Source organism: Lemur catta, chromosome 9 (genome assembly GCF_020740605.2).
Source record: "Lemur catta isolate mLemCat1 chromosome 9, mLemCat1.pri, whole genome shotgun sequence".
Taxonomy (NCBI): Eukaryota; Metazoa; Chordata; class Mammalia; order Primates; family Lemuridae; genus Lemur; species Lemur catta.
Genome location: NC_059136.1, coordinates 98,509,656 through 98,535,907, shown reverse-complemented (window position 1 = coordinate 98,535,907; position 26,252 = coordinate 98,509,656). Strand labels below are relative to the sequence as shown.

The window sequence follows — 26,252 nt, the reverse complement described above, 5'->3', positions numbered from 1 at the left end:
CATACTCTGGGGACAAGAATCCCTATTCAATAAATGATGCTGGGAAAACTGGATAGCCACATGTAGAAGAGTGAAACAGGACCCACAGATTTCACCTCTCACAAAAATCAAATCACGGTGGATAACAGATTTAAACCTTAAATGGGAAATGATTAGAATTCTAGAAGAAAATGTAGGAAAGACTCTTACAGACATTGGTCTAGGCAAAGAATTTATGAAGAAGACCCCTAAGGCAATCACAGCAACAACAAAAATAAACAAATGGGACCTGATTAAATTAAAAAGTTTCTGCACAGCCAAAGAAACAGTCACAAAAATAAACAGACAGCCTACAGAATGGGAAAAAATTTTCACATACTACACATCAGATAAAGGACTGATAGCAAGAATCTATTTAGAACTCAGAAAAATCAGCAAGAAAAAATCAAACAACCCTATCAAAAAGTGGGCAAACGACATGAATAGAGATTTTTCAAAAGAAGATATAAGAATGGCTAACAAACATATGAAAAAATTCTCAACATCCCTAATCATCAGGGAAATGCAAATCAAACCCACAATGAGATACCACTTAACTCCGGTGACAATGGCCTTTATCAAAAAATCCCAAAACAACACATGTTGGCGTGGATGTGGAGAGACAGGAACACTCATACACTGCTGGTGGGACTTCAAACTAGTGCAACTCCTGTGGAAAGCATTATGGAGATACCTTAAACAGATTCAAGTAGACCTACCATTCGATCCAGCAATCCCATTATTGGGCATCTACCCAGAAGAACAAAAGTCATTCTATAACAAAGACACCTGTACCCGAATGTTTATAGCAGCACAATTCATAATTGCAAAGATGTGGAAACAACCCAAATGCCCAGCAATCCACGAATGGATTAGTAAACTGTGGTATATGTATACCATGGAGTATTACTCAGCTATAAGAAATAACAGTGATACGACATCTCTTTGGTTCTCCTGGAGAGAGTTGGAACCCATTATATTAAGTGAAGTATCCCAAGAATGGAAAACCAAGCATCACATGTACTCACCAGAAAATGGTTTCCCTGATCATCACCTAAATGCACATCGGGGAAGGATACCAATTGGATATCAGACTGAGGCGGGGGGTGGGAGGAGGGGATGGGTGTATGCCTTCATGATGAGTGCGTTGCGCACTGTCTGGGGAATGGTCATGCTTGAAGGTGCTGACTCGAGGAGGTGGGGAGTAGGGGGAGGGGATGGAGGTATGACTATATGGTGAGTGCCAGGTGCACTGTCTGGGGAATGGACACGATTGAGGCTCTGACTCAGGGGGATGGGCGGGACATGGACAATGTATATAACCTGAGCTTTTGTACCCCCATGAAGAGCTGAAATAAAATAAAAAATTATAAAGGCTGCATAATAAAAAAAAAGTAATTTCTTTTCTATAGCTAAATATATTTGTTTCTTACACTATTGATAAAATAATATCATTTCTATTAATAGTTTTATATAAATATAATTCACATATCATAAAAATCCCTGATTTTAAAGTGTGCAATTTAATGAATTTTACTATATTCAGAATTGCGCATTCATAACCACAATATAATTCTAGAAAACTATTAATATCACCCCCAAAAGAATCCTCATGAGTTCAACTCTCTTTCTACTCCCCAGCTCAGTGCTAAGCAACAACAGACCTACATTTGCCTATTCCGCATAATCCACGTAACCGGAATCACACAATATGTTGTCTTTTGTGACTGACTTCTTAGACTTAGCACATTTTCAGAGTTCATTCATACTGTGGCATGTTTCAGTACTTCATTTCTTTTTATAACATGATTATATTACATTTTATTTATCCATCTATTAGTTGAAGCATATTAGCATGGTTTCCACTTGGGAGTTATTATAATAATAAAACTGTTATGAACATTAATGTAAAAGTTTTGTGTGGAAATATGTTTTTACTATTCTTGGGTACATAGGTAAATTGATGGGTCGTATGCTGACTCTATTTTTAAGATTTTGAGTAGTTTCTGAAGCGTTTTCCAAGTGACTTTACATTTTTACAATGCCTCCAGCAATGTATGTGTTCTAATTTCTTCCTATTCTCACCAACACTTATAATTATCTGTCTTTTTAAATTATTAACAATCTTGTGGATGTGAAGTGAAATCTCATTGTGGTTTTGATTTGCATTTCCCCATGAGTAATGATGCTTACCATTTTCCATGTTTATTGAATGTCTATTCAAATTCTTTGCTTAATTTTTAATTAGGTCATTTTTTATTATTGATTTATAAGAGTTCTTTGTATATGCAAGATAAAAGACCCTTATCAAATATATGATTTGTAAATATTTCTTCTTATCCTATGGGTTTTCTCTTTACTTTCTTAATGGTATTGTGTGAAGCACAAAAGTTTTTAACTTTGATGTAGTCTAATTTTCCATTTTTTCTTTTGTCACTTATGTTTTCAGCATCATACTTAAGAAACCACTGCTTAAGCTAAGGCCATGAAGAATTATTCCTATGTTTTATACCAAGCGTTTTATGTTTTTAATGCTGGCGCTTAGGTCTATAATTCATTTTGAGTTAGTTTCTGTATATGGTGTGAGGCTGGCCATGCAACTTCATTCATTTATTGTAAGGACTATTTTGTCCCATTGAGTTGTCTTGGCACCACTATCACAAATCAATTGACCATAAATGTAAGGATAAATTTCTGGACTCTTAAATATATTCCATTGGTGTATATGCCTATCCTTATTCTTCTACTACCCTGTCTTGTTTTCTGTAGGAGGTTTTGAAATTAGGAAATATGAATCTTCCAAAGTTGTTTTCTTTTTCTAAGAAGATCCTTTGGCTATTCCGAGCAAATTCAATTTCCATATAAATTTTAATATCGACTTGTCAATCTCTATTAAAATGAGGCTCACATTTTGGCAAGAATTGTATTGAATCTGTAGAACAATTATTTGTGGAGTATTGCCATCTTAACAATATTAGGTTTTCTGATCAATAAAGTATGGACGTCTTTTTCTTTAGGTCTCCTTTTAATTTTTTCAACAATGTTTTGTAGTTTTCTGTGTAAAACTTACTCATTTCTTACATTCAATTTATTTCTAAGTTTTTAATGCTGTGATAAATGGAAGTTTTTCTTAAGTTTATTGTTCATTGCTAATTTATAAAAATATGTTTTATAATGATCTTTTATCCTGCAACCTAACAGCTTTTTCTTAGCGGATTCCTTAGAATTTTCTGTGTATAAGATCATGACATCTGCAAATAGAGATCGTTTGTTGTTGTTTTTTTTTTTAATCCAAATATCTTTTCTTCTTGCTTAATTCTCTGACTGGAACTTCCAGTACAATTTTTCTTTTGTTCCTGATCTTTTGTGAATAAGTATGATGTTAGTTGTGGGATTTTCACAGATGTCTATTATTGAGTGGAGGGAGATACATCTATTCCTAGTTAGTTGAGTGTTTCTATCCTTAAAGGATGTTGGATTTGTCACACTAGTTCTGTGTCTATCAGGATGATTATGTAGTGTTGTCCTTTATCCTATTAGTATAGTGTATTACATATAATAAAATACAAAGCAAACCTTACATTCCTGAGAAAAGATCACATTCTGTTGCGGTATGTAATTTTTTTATATGTTGCTATATTTGTTTTTTTATTGTGGTAAAATATGCACATTATAGTTATATTAACCATTTGTTAGTGTGTAATTCAGGGGTATTAAATACCACCACCACTGTCTATACCCCCAAATTTTTTATCATCTCCAACAAAATCTTTGTTCCAATTAAGGGACAACTCCCCATTCATCCCTCCACCACCCTCAACTGCTGGTAACCTATATTCTACTTACTGTCTCTTTGAATGTGTTTATTCTATGTACCTCATATAAGCAGAACGACATAATATTTCCCCTTTACATCTGACTGATTTCACTTAACATAATGTTATCAAGGTCCATTTATGTCATAACATATATCAGAAGTTCATTCTCTTTATGGCTGATTAATATTCCATTATATCTGTGGTCCTCAATCCCCAGGCTGCAGACTGGCACCAGTCCGTGGCCTGTTAGGAACTGGGCTGAACAGGAGGAGCCGAGCAGCAGGTGAGTGGGCGGAGCTTCATCTGTATTTACAGCTGCTCCCCATAACTCGCATCACCGCCTGAGCTCTGCCTCCTGTTAGAGCAGCAGAGGCGTTAGATTCTCACAGGAGCATGAACCCTACTGTAAACTGCGCATGTGAGGGATCTCGGTTGCGGTTCCTTATGAGAATCTAATGCCTGATGATCTGAGGTGGAGCTGAGGCAGTGATGCTAGCACTGGGGAGTGGCTGCGAATACAGATTATCATTGGCAGAGAGGTTTGACTGCACAGAGACCATAATAAATTAATTGCTTGTAGACTTACCTCAAAACCCTGCCAGTGAGTGGCCAGTGACAATGTAATAATAACAGAAATAAAATGCAAGTGCACAGTAAGTATAATGGACTTGAATCATCCTGAAACTATGCCACCCCTTCCATCTCCCATCCATGAAAAAATTGTCTTCCACGAAACTGGTCCCTGGTGCCAAAAATTTTGGGGGCCATTGCATGATATGACTGTACATATTTGTCTATTCATCTGTTTATAGACACTGCTTTTTTTCCCTCACCTTTTGGCTATTGTGAATAATGCTGCAATAAACTTTGGTATACAAATATCTGCTCAAGTTCCTGTTTTCAGTTTTTTTGGATATATACCCCGCAAAATAAAAAAAAAAAGAAATGGAAGTGCTGAATCCTATGGTTGCTCCATATATAACTTTTGAGGAAGCGCTACACTGCCTTCCATAGCTGCTGCCTTGTTATGTACATCAGCAGCAGCAATGCACAGAGCTTCTGCTTTCTCCACATCCTACACACCAACTCTCACTGTTTTCCACTTCCTCTTGACTGGCCGTTCATTGTGGTTTTTATTTGCATTTTCTTGGTGACTAATGATGTTGAGCCTACTTTATATGCTTATTGGCCCTTTGTGTTATTGTCTTTGGGGAAATTTCTATTCAAGTCCTTTGCCCATTTTGGATTGGGCTGTTTTGTTGTTGTTGAGTTTTATAAGTTCTTTACACATTCTGAAAAAAATCTCTTATCAGATGTATGATTTGCAATATTTTTTCCCATTCAGTAGGTTATCTTTTTGTTTCCTTGATAGTATTCTTTGAGGCACAAAAGTGTAAGTCTAATTCACCTATTTTTTCTTTTGTTATTTTATTTATGAAAATTGCAAATACCAACGTCATGAAAATTTTTTGCAATGTTTTCTCGTAAGAGCCTTACAGTTTTAGGTCTTAAATTTAGGTCTTTTTATTTTGGATTGATTTATATATATATATATATATATATTGTAGAAGATAAGGGTCCAAGGTCATTTTTTTGAATATGGATATCCAGTTTTCCCATCACTATTTGATTCTGTTAGCTTGGGTTCAGTTTGCTCATCCTTTTTTAGTTCCTTAAAGCGGTTAGATAAACTACTAGTATGGTTAGATTAATGTTTGTAAGTATTTTTCTGTGTGAATATACAAGTCACATGAGAATATAAAATGAAATCATATGGCACTTAGCAGTTCCCTTATCCGTGGTTACACTTTCCATGGTTTCAGTTATCCAGAGTCAACCGTGGCTTGGAAATATTAAATGGGAAATTCCAGAAATAAACAATTCATAAGTTTTAAATTGCATGTGTTCTGAGTAGTGTGATAAAATTTTGCACCGTCCTTCTCTGTCCTGCCCAGGACATAAATCCTCACTTTTCCAGCGTATCCATGTTGTATATGTTACCCGCCCTCTAGTTAGTCACTTAGTAACTGCTGTGCTATATAGATGCTTTTGTTTTTTATTTTGTTTTGTGTTCTCTGAAATCCCAAGATCTCTGCTCAGGTCTCTGCCATTAAATTTAGAAATGCTTACCCATTACTACCTCAAATACACTTCTCCATTCCTTGTTTCTTCCCTGTCTGGTACCCCATTTGAATATCCATTTGTAATTGTTCACAGTTCTTGTAATCCTGTTCTGGAATGTTCATTTCCCCACCCGCCCTTCGCCCTTCACTCCTATTCGTTCGTGTCCCTGCATTTCACTGTGGAGACTCTCCCCGTGATGCAGTGTTAAGCTTACTGATTCTTTCTTGGGCTGTTGAGCCCATCAAAGGTATTCTTAATTTTGTCTTAGATTTTTTTATTATTTCTAGCATTTCCATTCTATTCTTTCTTAGAGTTTCCACCTCTCTGCTTGCATTACCCGTGTATTCTTGTACACTACCTACTTTTCTCCATTAAAGCCCTCATCATATTAATTATAGTTATTTTAAATTCCTTAGGTGAAAATTCTAATTTTCATGCCATGTCTGATGTTTGCTTTTGCTCTTGAGACTAGTTCCCATGCATTTTGTTTGGCTTTTATTGTTTCACAGGAAGATAACATGTCGTATCACTTAATAGCAGTTCAGGTAAAAGGGCCTTCGGTGTGATGATTTGTGCTGATATGGCTAGGAGTTGGGCTTTTTTTAAAAAAAAAAAAAAATGTTTGCTGTTGCTGTAGGCGCCGCGGGCTTCCAACCCTTCCCTTGTCCTTGTTTTGTGTCCCCTTTGACTTCGGGTTTTCATGATACTCCTCCTCAGAGTCTCCATCTTGTTATCCTTTTAGCTCTCAACCACTGTTCCTAGGGGGGTCTTCTTTGGAGTTGTCATAAAGCAGGAAGGAGAAACGATGTCTGCAACCATGATCAAATCCCTGTCTCTCCACGGGGGGTAACTTTGTGCGTGTGGCTCTATGTTTCCCCCTCCTGCGAGGCAGCCAGGCCAGAGCGGCTGGCGCGGGAGGGCTGCCCTTGACCCCGTGCGAAAAGCTCCTTCGGCAGCGTTTCCTTCGCGCGGCGCCGCTCCAGCCTCCTCCTGTCCCCGCCAGAGCGCGCGCGCTCCGTCTTGCGCCCTCACGGTGGGAACCCGGCGGGCTCCTGGGGGAAAAGCCCAGGCAAGGGTGGCCGACTGCGGCCCCAGCGTTTCTCACTGTCACGGGCGCCCGCGTCCGCCCCCCAGAGTCGCCAGAATGACCACGGGGGTGCTCGTCCCAGCCGGCGGCCGCAGCGCTCCCGCTCCGGAACTCGCTCTGCTGCCCCGTCTCCCTGACGGGTCCTGCTCTCCAGACTCCAGGGCTGCTTCCCCACCGACCTCGCTTTTCTGACTGGCCCAATAAAGTCACTGGGTCTCAGCTTGTTCTTTTGTTGTCGTTATAAACGCAGAGTGGCACCTTTCAAGCTCTTCACATATCAATGCTGAAACTTAAAATCTCTTAAGTATATCATTCTAATTCCCTTGTTTCTTTTATTATGCTTTTTTCTAGTTATTTTTTAACTATTGTCCTGGGGATCCTAATTAGTATTTTAACATCAAATAATCAAAAACAGTTTTCTTCCTCTATATACGTATTTAGCCAATGAGGAAATTCAAATTGCGGAGACTTAAAATTAATGAAGATGTTATGAAGATTAATAAGTTGATGATCAGACTATACTAAAGGTTTACATAGTAACAAAGATACTTGAAACTTGTTTATAATTTATTCCCTTCAATACTATAAATTATCTGTGGTATATGGGTGTCAAACTCAAACTACAACCTGAAAATAATGGCAAGTAAAGAAGCTAGTTCTAGAGTTTTGCGGTTTTAATAAGAGCCACCTACCTCTTTTCACATGTAAAATGTTTTTGTTCTTTTTGTAGCCACTGGTTTGGACGTTATACTTTGCATTTGGGGGTAGTTTTCTACAAATATTTAATACACATATTTAGATATATAATTTTCTTTGAGTCTTATGTTAACCTGTAGCCTTAATCTCTTTTAGAATAGGAGATCTTCTAATGGTTACTGTTTTCAACCCCTATGATATATTCCCTGGTATTCTATTTTGTTGTAAATACACACATACACACAATTGCTAGTATTAACTGCTATTATTTTCAGCAATTTTTTTAGACTTGGTACCTGCTTTTCTGATACTTTACTAATAATTTCTTTCTGGGTCCATTTTCTTTTGCATTATTAATTTTCTATCTAGTAATTTCTTTGATAAGGGTTTATACATATTAAGTTCTTTTTGCTCTTTTATATCTGAAAATATCTTTATTTTATTCTCACTTTGGGAATACATTAATAGTTTGTCATAGAATATAGGCATAGAATTTTAAATAGATAGTAATTTTGCCTTCACATTTTGAAGGTATTAGTCATTGCCTTATAGCATTTTATTAGTTCTTAAACAACTGTTGATATTCTGATTGTTGTCCCTTTATAGTTTTAAATGCTCTTATTGTTCAAATTCTGCAGTATTGCTGTGTTATTTTGCAGAATCCTGATAGCCTGACTCAAAGAAACTTTGAGTGTCAGATTGTATTCCTCATTCTCCAGCCCCAAATTTAGGACTGGATTTATGCCTACAATATGGTAGCTGTTACCATCGGAGGATGATACATGAAGACTATGTTTATAACTGCAAACTCTGTTTGACAATGTTCTCTATAGTTATGTTTTATGTTGCTTATCTTCAAGGTTAATGAGGCCATATGAGCTACTACTCTAGCCACAAAAATGCCCAATCCATCTGTGTGTGTGTGCGTGCGCGCGTGTGTGCGTGCACAAATATGGCTGTGCCCTGAGAGGCATTATTGAACTTTCTGATAGTCTGATGTGACAATTACTTAGAAATAATTTTCACTCAAAACTCTATACGTAGCTTGTGAACATTTTAGGGTTTGGAAGGTTGTCCTTCTGTCTGTCTAGAATAATTTTGCTGGACTTTCTGACATAAATCCTTGACCATGATGACTTCCTTCTGTTTCTTGGAGATGAATAAGTTTATGTCTATGTTGAGTCTTCCAGTCAATGCAAACTGACTTTGGATTTTTTTTAGTAGAGTTGCCTTCCCCTACCTATGTATTCATGTCATTTTCATTTATGATTTGTCTTGATCGCTATTTGTGACATCTTTCAATCTGAGGACTCACGTCTTTCTTAATTCCTGGAAACATTTCTGGAAATATCCATAAAATATTACCTCTTCACCATGTTCTTTATTTTTTGTTTCCTAGAAACCTCATGCATGTTAGAGCTTTTCAGTCTATGCTCAATTTTCTTAATTTATCTTCCATAGTTTCTAACTCTTATTTTTGATAATATCCAAAATTTTACTTTCCAATTTTCTATTTTTGGGGGGGAACAATTTCCTGTGCTCTAATTTTCCTTATGCAATTTCAAGTCTATAGTATAGTTTTATTTTACTGGTTAATTTTTAAATTTCTAAAATATTCACTTGGTTGTTTTTCATAGTCAATTTTTTATTTCATAACTGTTCTTATTCATAATTTTCTAATATCTTTTCATGTAGTTTATTTTTTCTTTATCTCTGGGAGTATTTTGAACATACTAATTGTAGCATGCTTTTTAGATAGCTTGATCAATTCTGATTTAAAAAGCTAATTTTCCTCATAATTGTTGTATGCATTGATTGCCTTTCATGGCAAGAAATTTTCTAATACCTCTTGTTTTAACAGCACTATTATGTATAATTGACATTTAGTAAGCAGATAGCAGATCTGTGTTTCCATGATTGATGTCATGTGAGGTTAAGTGGCGGTATAAGTCTAAGAATAATAAAAGGTAACAATTATACAATATTTTCTAACAAATGTATGTATTCCTCATTAAGATAATAATGCATTTATTCCTCCTTAAAACCACATTAAATAGATATTGCTATTAATCTCATTTTGCAAATAGAAAATTTCAGGAAGGCAGTGCTCAACTTAAATGTTCAGGACACTCAGTAGTAGGTGGGGGAACCAGTAATAAAAATGTAGGAAATCACAGAACATGTAAGTAGGTGGAAAACCATACCATGCTGGTGGATTGGAAGAATCGATATTGTTAAAATGACTATACTGCCCAAAGTTATCTACAGATTCAATGCAATCCCTATTAAATTACCAACATCATTTTTTCACAGATATAGAAAGAATAATTTTACGCTTTGTGTGGAACCAGAGAAGACCCCGTTTAGCAAAAGCAATTTTAAGCAACAAAAACAAAATGGGAGGTATTAATTTGCCAGACTTCAAACTATACTACAAAGCTGAGATTATTAAAACTGCTTGGTATTGGCACAAGTGCAGGGACACAGACCAATGGAACAGAACAGAAAATCCAAATATAAAACCATCCTCATATAGCCATCTAATCTTTGACAAAGCAGACAAAAATGTACTCTGGGGAAAAGATTCCTTATTTAATAAATGGTGCTGGGAAAACTGGATAGCCACATGTAGAAGACTAAAACAGAACTCACAGCTTTCACCTCTCACAAAAATCAAATCATGGTGGATAACAGACTTAAATCTTAGGTGGGAAACTATTACAATTCTAGAAGAAAATGTAGGAAAGACTCTTACAAACATTGGTCTAGGCAAAGAATTTAGGAAGAAAACCCCTAAGGCAATCACAGCAACAACAAAAATAAACAAATGGGACCTGATTAAATTAAAAAGCTTCTGCACAGCCAAAGAAACAGTCACAAAAATAAACAGACAGCCTACAGAATGGGAAAAAAATTTGCATACTACACATCAGATAAAGGACTGATAACAAGAATCTATTTAGAACTCAGAAAAATCAGCAAGAAAAAATCAAACAACCCTATCAAAAAGTGGGCAAACAACATGAATAGAAATTTTTCAAAAGAAGATATAAGAATGGCTAACAAACATACGAAAAAATGCTCAACATCCCTAATCATCAGGGAAATGCAAATCAAAACCACAATGAGGTATCACTTAACTCCAGTGAGAATGGCCTTTATCAAAAAGTCCCAAAACAATACATGTTGGCGTGGATGCAGAGAGACAGGAACACTCATACACTGCTGGTGGGACTGCAAACTAGTGCAACTCCTGTGGAAAGCATTATGGAGATACCTTAAACAGATTCAAGTAGACCTACCATTCGATCCAGCAATCCCATTATTGGGCATCTACCCAGAAGAACAAAAGTCATTCTATAACAAAGACACCTGTACCCGAATGTTTATAGCAGCACAATTCACAATTGCAAAGATGTGGAAACAACCCAAATGCCCATCAATCCACGAATGGATTAGTAAACTGTGGTATATGTATACCATGGAGTATTACTCAGCTATAAGAAATAACAGTGATACGACATCTCTTTGGTTCTCCTGGAGAGAACTGGAACCCATTATATTAAGTGAAGTATCCAAAGAATGGAAAACCAAGCATCACATGTACTTACCAGAAAATTGGTTTCCCTGATCATCATCTAAAAACACATCAGGGAAGGATACCAATTGGATATCAGACTGAGATGGGGGGTGGGGGGAGGGGATGGGTGTATGCCTACATGATGAGTGCGTTGTGCACTGTCTGGGGAATGGCCATGTTTGAAGGTGCTGACTCAGGGTGGTGGGGGTGGGGGGAGTGGATGGAGGTATGACTACATGTTGAGTGCCAGGCGCACTGTCTGGAGAGTGGACACGCTTGAGGCTCTGACTCAGGGGGATGGGCAGGACATGGACAATGTATATAACCTGAACTTATGTACCCCCATGATGAGCTGAAGTAAATAAAAAATAAAAACCTAGATGCCATTGCTAATGAAGAAGAAATTCAAGAACAAGGTCTATCCAGGAAACTATAAGAGGTGCATCCTCCAAAGTGAGGTATCACAAGAACAGAAGAATAGGCATCACATGTAGTCGCCATCAAATTGGCACTGACTGATCAACACTAAGGTGCTCACATGGTAGTAATAATCTTCAGGGATTGGGGGATTGGGGGTGGGTAAACTCACAACTAATGGACGTGGTGAGCATTGTAGGGGGTAAAGGCCACGTCTCAAATCATGGTTTGGATGTGGCAAAGTCATAACATGTAACCAAAATATTCGTACCCCCATAATTTCCTAAAATTAAAAAAAGATAATAACCACCTGAGATCCCCTCACCCTATGATGACTACCATACCCATGTTGATGAGTTTCCCATAAAATGTCTTCTTCTGTATATGTTAAATACTAATAATAGGTGAAAGAAAAGAATAAGGGCAAGTCTATGGGTGCTAAGCTCAAATATGTATATCTTTTTAATATGTGATATTCAAATTCTCTTTTGAATATGTGGTGTCTTGAATATGATACTCAAAACTGAGAAGTTCAGCAGGTAGTTGCAGATACAAACTTAGCAGCTAAGGGAAATATAATTTCATATTCACTGTATCTTATAAAGTACTAATACATTTCAATAGTTTCTAAGGAATGATTTAGGTATGTATTATATAAAAGATCGTATTGGTGTACTTAGAAAACTACTTTTATAAAACTGTTAATTTCTATGGTCATTTAAAATTCATATTTGCTTTCAAAAACTTTCCTGGTTATTGGCATTATATAACGGTTATTGGAAAATAAAAATTATGCCAAAAATAGAAACGATGTGGTTTTAGAACAAAGAGTCTTGAAAGGTGATGAACTGCATAGAATAGGGTGCACCCCCAGGCGAGACAATGGCCTTGGCAGCATCGGTGTTCAGTGCCCACAGAGCTTTCCGCTGCAGCCTGTGTGCTGGACGCCACCTTCGTGGTCTAGCCATGGAGACAAGCCCTTTTTCAAACAGTGTGTGTGTATGTTTAACTTTACAAGAAACTACCAAACCATTTCCACCAGTAATGCATCAGTTCTGATCACTCTGCAACCTTGCCAACGTTTACTACTGTCATTCTTTTTATTTCAAAATATTATGGCGGTACAAATGGTTTTGGTTACATGGATCACTCCTGTAATGCTTGAGTCATGGCTGTAAGTGTGCCTATCACTCAAATAGTGTTTATTGTACCTGCTAGGTATTCACCCATCCCCCCTCCTCCCCCTGCACGATTTCCACTGAGTTTTACTTCTCTCTGTGCACTTGCATGTTCATCAGATCCAATTTAATATAGTGAGTACATGTGGTGTTTTTCCTTTCTTTAGATACTTCACTTAGGTTAATGGTCTCCGGTTCCAGCCAGATTGTTGCAAAAGGCATTAATTTATATTAATTTATACTTTTTATGGCTGAATAGTACTCCATGGTATACATATACCACATTTTGTTAATCCACTCATAAACTGATGGGTACTTGGGTTGATTGCACATCTTTGCAATTGTGAATTGTGCTGCAATAAACATTTGAGTGCAGGTGTCTTTGTGATAAAATGGCTTCTTTTTCTTTGGGTAGACACCCAGTAGTAGGATTGCTGGGTCATATGGTAGGTCTACTTTTAGTTTTTTGAGGATTCTCCATGCTGTTTTCCACAGAGGTTATAGTAATTTGCAGTCCCATTAGCGGTGTAGAAACGTTCTTTTCTCTTTGCATCCATGCTAGCATCTATTGTCTTTGAACTTTTTAAATAAAAGCCTTTCTAACAGGAGTAAAGTGATATCTCATTGTGGTTTCAATTTACATCTCCCTGATAATTAGTGATGTGGAATATTTTTTCACATTTATTGGCCATTTATCTATCTTATTTCGAAAAGCTTCTGCTCATGTCTTTTGTCCACTTTTTAGTGGGGTTGTTTTTTTTCTTTCTGATTTACTTGAGTTGTTTGTAAATTTTGATTATTAGCCCTTTATTGTATATACAGCTTGTGAATATTTTCTCCCATTCTGTAGGTTGTCTATTTGTACTGTTGATCATTTCCTTAGCTGTGCAGAAGCTTTTTAATTTAATCAAGTCCCATTTATTTTGTTATTGCTGTAATTGCCATTGGGATCTTATTGATAAATTTTGCCTAGCCCAATATCTAGAAGGGTTTTTCCTACATTTTCTTCTGGAATTCTTATGGTTTCATATCTTATATTAAAGTCTTTTATCTATCTTGAATTACTATTGTCATCTTACTTTATTTCAGCCATTCCAAGTATTGTACTTTGACTTTAATTTGCATTTTCCCTCTAATTATACAATAGGCTCTTCATTTCTGCACATTCTATACCCACAGATTTAACCAACCATGGGTGAAAAATATTCAAGTAAAAATTTAAAATAACTATAAAATAACAAAAATGAAAAATACAATACATCAACTATTTACATTTTATTAGGTATTTTAAGTTATCTAAAGATTTAAATTATATGGAAGTATGTCTTTGCAAGTTACGTGCAAATACCATGGCATTTTAGATAAGGAACTTTAACATCCAGGGATTTTTATACCCCAGGGGGTGGGGGGTGTCTTGGAACCAATCACCCTCAGATGCCAAGAGAGACTGTACTAAACATGTGTTTATTGGCCATTTTATAGCTTGTTCATAAAGTGATTTTATAAGTATATTTGTTGTGTATTCTCCTTAAGAAATTTTTATCTAACTCAAGTTCATTAACTTTTCCTCATATATTTCCCTGTAGGGACTTTGTAGTTTTAACTCATATGTTTGAAAGCAGCAGCCCTTTTAAATCTGTGATATAGACCCCAAATTTGTCATTTCCCAAACTCAGTAATAGAAAATTTACTTATTGAAGATATAATTGTCACTGGGATTTGTACTCAGAAAATGAGTTAGTAAATTATCCAATAAACCAACTCACACTAGTGTTTTAATATTTTTCACCTTCTTTTGGATAGAGATTTTTGGATTAAACTTTAAGCCAACAATAAGTGCTAACTGCAGACTTTCCAGTTCAGTGTCATTTTAGCAAGGATGATATTTCAAAGCATTTGGATCTTCCCAGTGTCATTACTTACCTCAGCAGAGAAAAAATCTTTAGAAAACTAGAGCAAGTATCTTCACTGTGTCACGTTCCCAGACATTTTTTTATACACGGCTTGTGAGTCTCAGGGATTCTAAGAGTTGGCTGTGACTTGAAAGACAGATTGACTGCCAAACAGTAATTCAAAGAGCAAATTGATAGAAATTAGTTATTGCTATATTTACTGTAATTGGAGACTATAAAATCATCTGCTGACCTCTTTAGGGTTTAAGCACCAAATTTGAGAGGACTTTTGTCCTTTATTTCTTTGGTTCTGCTCTCATTGCCACCATTATGTGGCATAATGTACTAGGGACATTGGGTTTTAAAAAAACCTCGGCTACCTGCCACTGCCATTACATTCTGTCACACAAATTTCTGCTCCTACAAGCAATGTGGTAAAAAAAAAAAAAAAAATGCTTCGTTAATTTTACTCTCTCATTTACTTTTTTTTCTTGTTTTGCTCCTCAAGTGATATATTAGAAATACTGCTTCAAGACTAACAGGCAAGAAAGATGTTTAAGTCAGACCTTAAATTATAATCAAAGCTCATTACTTCCCACAAAAGGGAGGAATATGGCATCAATGCAAGGTTTCCTTTAAAATTATGAGTAATTTTTCATGCATTTGATGTCACCTCTAATATGTACATGGCACTTGTATTTTTTTTAAAATTCGCCTCACTTAAAATATATCTTTTGAGGACTATATTTGCTTGGGAGAAAACCATAAAATACAGAACACTCCTGCTGATTGAAACACACTTAATGTGATTCCCTGCTGAATTTATGTAAATCTCACAAATCTTTCAGAGAAGCCTGAGGAAAATTATATTTTCAGCTATGTTCACTGTTTAGGAAGGCTTAGTTTGGAAAAATTCAGGTCATCATTGTTTTAATTTTTTTTTTATGAACTAAGAAAAAGGTTAATCTATATTTGTTCCCCTGTCAACACAGGAAGAATCTCACAAGCTACTTGATTAAAAATCATGTACCCTGACTACTATTATATCACAATTTATTCCAAACACTTTTATAGTGAAGAAGTGTTTTATATGTATTATTCATTTTTTAAAACTTTTGTTTTTACTGTATTAAAACTTGGGAATACATGTTCTACACAGAGCAATAAGTGAAAAGCATAGCAAAACATGATGACTATGTTAGATAATAGTTTATTATATTGACCATGGCAATAAAAACTCAAGTGCAAGTCTGACATGGTGCATGGTCTAGGTTTTCCTAAATCAGTGTAGAGCGAATCATTGACGAAGGCAGTGTCCTGGCAGTCTCTCAGATGCCGGTGCTTACTCGTCATCAGAGATTATCTACAAGTCAGGTGTTTCCATTTGTTTGGAAAAGAGACTGTTTGGCTTTAGAAATTGAGAATTGAAAAATAAAGCCATTTCCATTTTGAATCTATAATGTACTGTTTATTAAATTTACACTATTTTCATAGCACTGGGTTTCTTCCCAAGAAAGCTTCAATCCCATTATTACATCCAAGGATTAGAGCTGGGGGTTATGGAACTTGACTCCTCAACATCTCTTTGATCCTCAAATTAAGCCACTCTTCATAACCGTTCTCCTCCAGAGTGACTGGTTAAGGAAACTGGAAACTAGAAAGAGAACGCTTTGGGGGCTGCCGATGCACTGCCTGGTTGTCTTGTTCCCCGCACTGTCAAGGATCTGATGCTGGGGACTGCTGCAGTCCTCGTGCTGTGGGGTTTAGGATGAAGCCAACAGATCAGAAGGACAGAGGCAAAGGCAGGCAGAGAGCTGGCTCCAGAGCGCTGCCTCGTCTCTGTTGAAGCCATCCTGTTTCCCAGCTTTTTGTCTGGGAGACAAATGTCCTCCTCATTGTTTCAGCCAAAATGAATTGAGGATCGCTCTTCCTTACATCCAAGGACATCTTTCCTGCAATATTAGTTAAATGTTTTATTGCAACTAACATTGGAACATTTCTAATTATTTGAAAAAATATTAAATGGCTTTGTTATGGAATTATCTAACCATTATCTTAATGTTTATTTCTCAATATATAAAATGTAGAAGCTGATAAAAATCAAAGTCCAAGCTACAGATAAAGTCCTGCTTTCACTTTAATACCTACATGGCTGGCACTTGTATATTTTTAAATTCAAGTAAGTTAAAATATATCTTATGAGGAAAGTATTTGCATAAGAGAATGCCATAACAAAAAAAAAAAACTTCCTGCTGATTAAAACACATTTAATGTGGTCCCCTGGTGAATTTATGTAAATTCTGCAAATTTTTCAGAGGGACCTGAGGGAAGTTATATTTTCAGCTGTGTTCACTGTTCTGGGAGGAGTAGTTGGGGGCAGTTCAGGTTATCATTATTCTTTTTCTTTCCATGAATTAAAAAAAAAAAAAACATAGTGAGACCTTGTCTGTACAAAAAATATACAATGAAAAAATTATCTGGGAATGGTGGCACACACCTGTCATGCCAGCTACTGGGGAGGCTGAGGCGAGAGGGTCACTTGAGCCCAGGAGTTTAGGGCTGCAGTGAGCTATGATCATGCCTCTGCCCTCTAGCGTGGGTGGCAGAGTGAGACCTTGTCTCAAAAAGAGAAAAATAGTTTATTCTGTGTTTGCTCCCCCATTGACACAGGTAGAACCTCTCTAGCTAGCTATATAACTTTTATGAGACCACTTTTCCCAATGTTCAGTGTTTGAATGTATAAGCTATAAAATGTATAAAAATGAAGAAGTTTTTAAACATACTATATGCTTATAATGTATTGAATGTGGTTTATTATGACTTAGTTGTGAAGTGTTTTATCTGGACTGCTAAAGGTATGATTTGCCTCTATCTTCTCTAAGCCTAGTCACTACAATTTTGCCATCTTGTGACAGATGTAACAGGTATCATCTGAATATGACAGTTATAATTTTATTGCCTTTTAGTTTTCCAACCAATAGTTTGGGAATTATTTTTTGGGAAAAAAAAAACCCTCAACCTTTTTTTTCTGTGAACATTTAATCTTTCTGATCATTCAAATTTTGAAGCCTGTGATTGCCTGATGCTGATCTGCTGTGATTGACTGAGACTCAGCTAGTTTTTACAAAAAATTAACACACACACACACACACACACACACACACACACACACTACTAAATTAGGCTTTCAGTTGGCTTATGTACTAAGTTAGGTTGCAATTTGTTACATAGGAACTCAAGGAAAGGAGGCAGCTTCTGGCCAAATTTAGTTTAATTCAATTATATATACGCACACATGCACATTTATGCATATATATATATGCATACACATATGTATACAGATCGTATTTCTATGGTTTTGTAATCTTTTTAATTGAGTGCAGCTGCTACTGCTAATAAGTTATTTTCATGAGCACAGTGAAAAAATGTTTAGTGCCATTTCCTTTATCCTAAAGGTGTGTTGTGCACTTTTCCCTAAATATCTAGCTTTTTAAAATCCCTTATGACAAAAGAATGAAAATACTAGTACTATATCATTTAATATGAGATACTACAGATTGTAGCATTTGCCATTATTTAAGGGACTACTAAGAAAACACACATCAGAATGAACTACATCTTAATTTTTTTATTTGTATTGTTTATCCTTAAGAATTTTTAAATTGTATACCTATTTAAACATAGACTTTTTAATGTCACTTGAGTGGATAAATAAAAGGGAAATATAAGAAAAATAAATTGATCAACGTATTCCTTTAAAAACCTACTTTTAAAGTCCAACTCATTTCCATAATTTTTAATTCAAAGTCATTGATGCCCACGTTTTTCTACAAATTTATTTTCTTCTGTGCTAGGAAGAGCTGAGATGATAGAGTTTTTCTTATACAAAATTTCCTCTCTGGTATTTTCTTTCATGTTGATTGATGTTTTCCTGATTACATGAAAAGGTATTACTAGAATATTTTTAGCCAACCCGGAATTATATTCTTTCTTCAAATGATTTTGAATGACTGACATGTTGAGGGGCTGTAAGTGACCATAAAAGTCACCAGGAGCAGAATCAAATCACCATACTTTTTATTGTGTTCATTTTTTACCTTTGCTGATACATGTCCATGAACTGCCATAAGAACCAAGATAAGTGCTCGAGCATCTTCATTTTATAGAACTTTTAGTCAGTTATCTATCAGCTCACCTGACACCCATCCAAGTTTCTGAGCACGCACAGCAAAAGTATTGAGGGAAATCTTATTCTGTGGAATTGTTTTTCAGGTTAAAAGTAAATATGGAAGCAACTGCAACTTTTAGTGACCAGCAGTTATTTCTAGCTTCACAATGGTATACTGCTTTTTATAACCTACACTCATGATCTTGATCTTTGTAGCACTGACATTATAATTTTAAAGTACGTCAAAAACTGTGGATAAATCAGAATTTTCTATACAGTTTTTCCCAGATTTAAATCACATTAGAAATTAAGTAACTTTTAGTCAAAGTAGACAGGAAATTTCTAGCACATTAATATTTGATGCCTTAAAAATAGTACTAGATTATGCGTGAGTCAGTCATGCCAGTCTTTCTTTGCTGTGGATTTCTTATACCTATTATAAAGAATTTGACAGTTTTTTTCTTGCCTTCATTCATGTCAGATACCATGTGCTATGTAGTCTTTTGGCAATATCTTTGTAACAAAACATAACACAGTTACAATCATGTGACACATAATGACATTTCAGTCAATGATGGACCACATATATGATGGTGGTTTTATGAGATTATAATACTATGTTTTTACCATATCTTTTCTATGTTTAGATATGTTTAGATACACAAATACTTATCATTGTGTTATAATTGCCTGCAGTATTCAGTACAATAACATGTACAGGTTTATAGCCTGGGAGTAATAGGCTGTACTGTGTAGCCTAGGTGAGCAGTTAGACCATCTGGGTTTGTGGAGGCGCACTCTGTGATGTTCATACAAAGACAAAATTGCCTCATGATGCATTTCTCCAGATGCAGTCCCATTTTTAAGCGACACATGACTATACCTGAAAGTATCTTCTTAGGTCTGTGAAAGTACGTGGTTTTTGATTCACAAGCCAATGCACAATTGTGGTCATTGCTCTTGATGATGAATATTCATCAAATGTATTACTTATAAACTTTGTTTGGATTCTGCCTTATTTTATTTCTTTTAATTCAGTGTTGAATTTCAGTATATTTTAACAAATTATATGTAAATTAAGCTAAACATATTTACAAGTGATAGTGCACATTTCTCAAAACTAACGACAATGTGGACAACTGTTTCCAAATTTGCACATATATGTGCCTTGAGAAATACTTCATGATAGCTGCATAGCTGACAGTGATTTTCAGACACATTGATTGAAAGACATACTCAATTACAGAGGTGTTAAAATGTGGAAATTTACACCTTAAAACAGATAAAATATAAACTTGTATGAAACCCTGTGTTTTAAGATTAAGTTGTCTATTGCCTATTTCTAAGGAAGACCCAGCTGGTGATTCACTCCTGGCTCAGAAACAGACTGGGAATGTAGAATGACTATGCATGAGAAAATCATAACAGTTTTTATGACAGTACAATTTAGGACTTTTAAAGTTATGACAATTTTTAATATAATATTGGAACTGTAGGCATGGCTTTGTTCTACCAAACCTAAAATATTATGGAATTCATAGGGGTAAGATATTATCTCTAAAAATATTCACTGTAGCAACATGAAACTCATGGGTTTACCAAGATTACCAAAGTAAAAATCCTGTGGTGCTGGTGTTGTTTGCATTGAGACAAGATGAGAATTAGACCTGCAGGGAAGATTTTTTAAAGACAGTTCATTGTCTTAGCTTTTTTGTGTGCCAGTATAACAAAATACCACAGACTGGGTTATTTATAAGCAGTAGAAATTTATTTCTCACAGTTCTGGAGGCTGGGAAGTTCAAGATCAAGGTGCCAGAGGATCTGGTATCTGGTGAGGGCTGCTCTCTGCTTCCAAGGCAGCGGATGCCCTGTTGCTGCATCCTCTGGAAGGAGTGAACACTGTGTGCTCACAGGGCAGGTGAAACAGAAGGAAGGAGGCCACCCCCTGGTCCCTTTTATACAGCTGGAATCCCATCCATGAGGGCTCCACCCTCATGATTTAGTCACCTCCCAAAGGCTCCACTTCTTGTTGCCATCACATTGGCAATTACGTTTCAACACATGAATGCTGGAGCACACATTTAAACCATAGCAGTCACCAAGAACTCATGAAGAATGGATCATTTTCTGAACAGTCCATAAAATTGACTGCTGTCAATAAGAATTACCACAACTATACCATTATTTTATTCTTTAGTATAATTAATTTTGAAGAGAGTTAGTAAATTTCAATGTCAAGATTGGGTCCCCCACTAAAGCAAAGCTAAAGGTTGTGGTAGTGTTCTGGAGACCTGTGACAAGTACCTGCACACATGCCTTCCTGAGAGGGTAAGCGCAGTGGTTAGATTAAGTCTCCTTATTAAAATTGTAAAAAGTCCACTATAAAAGAACTATTTAAACTATTAATAAGCATAGTTATATTCTATTTCTTAAATATTAGGTATTTATGACTATTACAATAAAGTTTTGCTTAAAAACATTATAAAATAATTTTATAGCAACTTGATTAGGACAATTAGATGGATATATTTAACATATTAATTAATCAGAAACTAGGTTACCTAAGTATTTCAGTGCTTTGTTCCATATGTGTGTGCATGCATGCATGTGTTTTCTTTTTTCAGAAAGCCTGTGAAACATTTTTCGCCCAAAGGACACCAAAAATACATTTTCATATGTGTATTCTGGAAAGTGTCATTCCTGCTAAATTAACTATAGCTTTATTGACTAGAAGTCCACTAGAAACCAAGATGAATTGAAAATAAAGCCATGTCAAAGTGAATTATGCTCTTTTATCACTATTTCAGCACTTATCAAGCTGAAAAAATGATTCAGTTATTTTTCAAACTGGAATAAAAATTTTTAGATCATTTGGCATGATCTATGTTACACACAAAATTATTCAGTAATTTTAATTTATTAACTTTTAAGGAGAGTTGTTAGTAATTGAGTAGGTAGAACAATTCAGGGTTTGAGAACAATTTTAGGTTTGAGAAAACTGGCAAATATGCCAGTGTTGTGGAGAGTAAGCTTTCACTGCAAGAGAAATACAAACATGGAAAGGCAAAAAAATCTGTGGCGATGCAAAAATACTTAGCATGGTGTTAACATATTGTCAAATATATTGTCAAATATAGCAATAATAAAATTATAATGATATATCATGGCTAAGTGGTATCTAGCATAAGAATACAAGATTGATTTCACACTAGAAAAGAATTCGATGAAATGCCCTGATTAACAGAATAGATTAAAAAGAAACATCACATCACCATCTTTATCTTAGGCTGGCCGATTCAAGGGCATGCCAGATTTCACCCACCACTGGCTTTTGTAAATAAATGTTAACAGAGCCACATCCATAGGGTTACTATTGTCTACACTGCTTTGGGGCTACAATAGCAATGGTGAGTTGTCACAACAGAGACTGTATGGCCTAGAAATATTAAAATGTTTTCTACCTAGACCTTTATAAAGTTTGCTGGCCAGGTGCGGTGCTTCACGTCTGTAATCCTAGCACTTTGGGAGGCTGAGGTGGGAGGATCGCTTGAGCCAGGAGTTTGAGACCAACCTGAGCAACATAGCAAGACCTTGTATCTACAAAAAAATAAAATAAAAAATTAGCCACGTGTGGTGGTACACTCCCATATTCCCAGCTACTCAGAAGGCTAAGACAGGAGGATCAATTGAGCCCAAGAGGTTGAGGTTCCAGGGAGCTATGATGACGTCACTGCACTCTAAACTTGCAGCAGAGCAAGATGCTGTCTGATTAAAAAAAAAAAAAATGCTGACTCCTGATCTAAAGAAATGTGGACAAATGTTTTTGGCAAGACTTAATTGCTATTCATAATAAAATAAAACTCAACACACTGGACTTGAAATTTAGCAACCTGATAAACAGCATTGATGAAAAACTATAGCTGGCTACATACTCAATGGGGAAAGACAAAGCTTTCCTCCTAAAATTGGGGAAAAGCCGATACTGCTGTCTCTTACCACTTGCATTTGACATTGCACTGGAGGTCCTCATCAGTGGAATAGAGCGAAACAGAGAAATAAAGGATTACAGATTAGAACAAAAAGTAAAAGTGTCATTATTTGCAGGTGAAATGATTATCAAAATAGAAAATACTAAGAAAACTACAAAATAACTATTAAGAGTAACAATGAATTTAGTGAGAATACAGAAGACAAAGTCAATATAAATATCAGTTTGTTCTTGGATGTCAGTGAAAACAGCAGGGTAAGGACCTGGGAATCCTCTCCTCCAGGAAAGCAATGAAGACCAAAAATAGCAAAAAAAAAAAAAAAAAAAAAAAGAAGAAGAAAAGTAGCACCAATATTTTCAGACTTTAGAAATTAAACCCAGATTGTTATTTAAAAAAATAAAAACTGAATCTTGGTGAGAACATGGAGCTTTGTGATTTTAACTTGGCCAGTCCCCACCCTCCAGCCCTGAGAAACCAACAACCCAGAAATCACAGTCAAAACTACTGGCCTGGCTGTCCCCTGCTTCATTCTCAGATGACCATCCTTTGGCTTGTCCTGTGGTTCCTTGGAGGACTTCACTGCAAGACTGTCTTTATTTCACCTGGCAGGCATTCTCCCAGTTCAAAAGGACTTTTTCCACCACCACTTTTTGTTTTTTCTTTCTTTTTTTTTTTTTTTTTGCTTTTGCTTATTTTTTGTTTTGGTTTGTTTTTTTGTTCATTTGGTCAGTTTCTTTTTTGGTATCCTGAAAGCAATCATGGTCATTGTATTTGAAACATATACCCCAAGGATATTTTTTTGTTTTGGAATTTTTTTTGGAATAGGAAACCATTGGAATGAATATAAATGGCTATCAATAAAGAATTTGTTGTGTAATGTGTGAATAGTCACAAATGGGAATTTTGAAAATATAGTAAGATGCCACAGTTATTTTTTAAAACATATTTGCATTAATAAAAAACACCAAGGTCTAGAGCAGAGTCTATAATATTATTGTTTAAAGTAAGACATATGCTCACTTCAGCAGCACATATACTAAAATTGGAAGATTTGCATGGCCCCTGCACAAGGATGACATGTCAATAAAATTTATTGATAAAAAAATAAAGTAAGACGTGTGTGGGAGTGGGTGGGTGGTATGTGTGTGTGTATGAATAAGTATGTGAAAATGTCAAAAATGACAATTACTGGGTGGGTGAATTGGGTAATATTTTTAGAGATTGTTATAATATTGTTACTATTATAATATATATTATAATAGTTTACATGTTAAAAACCAAATAAAAACTGTTCTTTTTGTAATATTAACCTATGAAATTAAAGCTTGATAGAATCTTCTTGGGTTAGGGGATCCTCATAGTAGGAAATTTGTGAGTGGTTGGCAGGAGGAAAATAATTTTGTGTGGGATGTGACTCATTAACATATCTAGAGCGTTTAATGTCTGGGTTTATCAGAAGTGAGACAGATTTTAAGAGGCTAAGAGCACTCTTACAGAATGAGTAGATATTATTTTTCTAATGATTAGAATGAAAATCTCTAATAAGATTTCTGGGCCCTGAAAATTATTTACTCTATTTACTTGTATTCGATACACCACCATATTAATCAAATGAAAAAAATTGAGCATCTATTAAAGTTTACTGTAACTGGATTTAAATAAACATCTTGAAAGAAGAGCTTACTTAAGAGTCTGTATCACAGTGGATAAAGCATAATATTGCATGGGGACTTGGGGATTATAAAGATAAAACACAAAACCAGTTTTGAACTTTTATTATTGCAAAAGAAAATAAGGAAAAGGGAACCTAAAAACATGGAAAAATGAAGTCTCAACCTCTCACACAGTCACGTTTCTATACTAGAAAAAATGATAAAGTTTAACTAATTAACAAATTAACCTCCTATCTCCCCAAATCCCACTTCCGGGCAACCAGTAACCTACCTTGTTTCTCCATTGATTTGCCCGTCTGTACGTTATGTATAAACGAATCATACAGCACATGTCCTTTTGTGACTGGCTTCTCTCACTTAGTGTCACGCCTCCAGCACTCATCCATGCTGTAGCTGGCACACTTCAGGAAATCATTTATTTTTATTGCCAAATAATATTCTATTGTGTAGATATACTACATTTTTCTCAACCATTCATCAGTTGAGGAACATTTGTGTTGTTTCTACTTTTTTGACTATTAAGAATAATGCTGCTATGAATATTTGTGTATATGTTTTCGCAAGGACCTATGTTTTCTTTTCCTTTTTTTTTTTTTTTTTTTGGCATACACCTAGAAGTTAAATTGTTAAATCTAAATAACTTATTGTTTAGCCAGTTGGTGGTCAGAGGTTGTACCTGAGCCCCTGTGCTAATGACACTTTTCTCTGCATTGAAGAACGTGTATGCAGCTTGGGGAATGCCTAGCACACAACGTGTGCACACTCCTGGCTCTGATTGCTCCTAAGTGCACACAACCTAGCACACACACACAGCCTTCCCAATCCCCAGAGTTGACTGTGATCTCAACCCGGTTCTTCTTAGCTGTCTCCTTCCCTGGTCATCTCTGATACAGTTTTGGCTGCTTTTCCATTTCACATGCTGCCAGTATCATGGAGCCACAAGTACCCTTTTAATTGCTCTCCACTTAGAACTCCATTGTTTTTCACATTGCCCATTAGGTATGGAATCCTCCCTTCTCTTTCCCAGATAAGTTCAGTTCCTAGGCAACTGTATCCACAGTTTCTGCTTCCTCAAGTCCTCCCTCTTCATGTGGATATAGTAGCTGTGCTTCCATAATAGCTGAGGCTGGGATGTTGGCCAACAATTCCTAGAGTGACACCCCTGCCCTGTGAATGGGTACTGAGTGGTGGTGTCCCCTTATAATCTTGGTTTGTTCTTCTCAGTGCTGAATCTGCACTCTACACATGAGCTGGGCTTAAGGAGATCGAGGAGCCTGGACCAGAGCTCAGCCCAGGTAGTCTGTACCTGCCTAGAGCTTTCATCCTAAAGGTAGGTCCTGGGTGAGGAATGGAGTCTCAGTCCCTTGGGTTGCACCTGACCGGGGCTGAGACTCTGCAGCACAGGGCTGAGGAGAATGAGAAATGCCAGCCCCTCGGCCCCAAAGATGGGGCCGGGGGCCTGGAAGCTCTAAAGTGGAAGCTGGGAGACAAGCGAGACCTGGGGATTTTGGTCGTGTGATCTGGAATAGAGAGACCAGGGTAGAGTTTCTGTAATGCAGAACTGTGCAGTGGGGGCGGAGGGAGAGGAAGCAGCTTAAACAACAGACATCAT

The 26,252-nt window shown here is 36.2% G+C and overlaps 1 pseudogene; it reads left to right on the top strand.

The window, feature by feature from the left end:
* Positions 1-23,979: 23,979 nt before the first annotated feature.
* LOC123645339 lies at positions 23,980-24,074 on the top strand (annotated as a pseudogene).
* Positions 24,075-26,252: the final 2,178 nt, after the last annotated feature.